Raw genomic sequence first — 1,396 nt, 5'->3', positions numbered from 1 at the left:
CCACAATCCATTCCCCTCCCAATGGGCACGGGGCAGACTCCTCCCGTTTCCCACAATCCGTTCCCCACACGCCTATGGGCATGGGGCAGACTCCTCCCTTATCCCACAATCCATTCCCCACATGCCGATGGACACGGGGCAGACTCCTCCTGTATCCCACAATCCATTCCCCACCCCCCCAACGGTCATGGGGCAGACTCCTCCCGTGTCCCACAATCCATTCCCCACCCCTCGCCCCCAACGGGCACAGAGCAGATTCCTCCTGTATCCCACAATCCATTCCCTACACGCCTATGGACACAGGGCAGGACAGAAGCTTCACATGGGGTACTGTGTCTTCATCCAGGAAGATGACATTACTGAGGCCACCATGACAGAGGAAGTAATTTGGACATTGGAATAATTCAGGATTGATAGGGGTGGAGATACTTGATAGGCTAACTGAAGTTGACATATCTAAGGAAACTAGCGAGAGGAAGAGAGGGCATGTGGATATCGACCATGATTTTCCAGTCTTTGTAAAATGAGGGGTGGTGCCTGAATGCAGAATTGTAAATGTTCAAAGAAGGATGTGTGATGATAGACAGGGCAGTCCACTCAACCTCAGGTGGGAGCTTTCCACATTCAGATCAAAATTAATCACACAGATAAATGCTGATTAACTGAGTGGAGTTTCTTAAGACATGTTGTGTTTAATTAACTTGCAGAAATATCTCAGTGAGAAAATGAGAGAATCAATAAATGCTTGTGGTGATGTGGTGTCTGATACAATACCATACTGATTTACCACCGAAAGGTGGACAGAACGACAAGGCTGAAGGGTCAGCACCGTTAGTAGTGCTGGCTCAGCGTCAGGGACCCAGGTTCGATTCCAGCCTCGGGTGACTGTGCAGAACTCCACACATTCTCCCCATGTCTCCGTGGCTTTCGTTGGAGTTTCCTCGCACAGTTCAAAGATGGGCAGGTTAGGTGGTTTGACCATGGGAAATGCGGGGTCACAGGGTAGGAAGGTGGATCTGGGTGGGATGCTTTGTAGAGCAGCTGTTTCCACACCAAAGGGTTTGCGTTATAAAGATAGGCTGGGACTTCTTTCCACTGGAGCACAGGAGGTTGAGAGGTGACTTTATGAAATCATGAGGGGTATAGATAAGGTGAATGGCAAGTGTCTTTTCCCTGAAATGGGGGATTTTAACACTAGGGGGTTTATTTTTAAGTGACGAGGAGGCAGATTTAAAAAAAGGTGAGCGGCAATTTTTTTTTTAATATACACACACACACACACACACAGAATGGTTCACGTGTAGAATGAACTGCCAGAGGAAGGCGTAGATGTGGCTACAGTTACAACGTTTAAAAGACATTTGGATAAGTACATGAATAGGAAAAGTTTGGAGGG

General features: G+C 47.9%; 1 protein-coding gene across 1 annotated transcript in view; it reads right to left on the bottom strand.

The window, feature by feature from the left end:
- The window catches only part of med19b (mediator complex subunit 19b), a 9,685-nt gene that overhangs the window by 1,873 nt on the left and 6,416 nt on the right, over positions 1-1,396 (bottom strand). The window lies entirely within an intron of this gene.

Source organism: Rhincodon typus, chromosome 48 (assembly GCF_021869965.1).
Source record: "Rhincodon typus isolate 14 chromosome 48, sRhiTyp1.1, whole genome shotgun sequence".
In the NCBI taxonomy this organism is placed as follows: domain Eukaryota; kingdom Metazoa; phylum Chordata; class Chondrichthyes; order Orectolobiformes; family Rhincodontidae; genus Rhincodon; species Rhincodon typus.
This window is presented reverse-complemented; position numbering and strand designations above follow the sequence as displayed.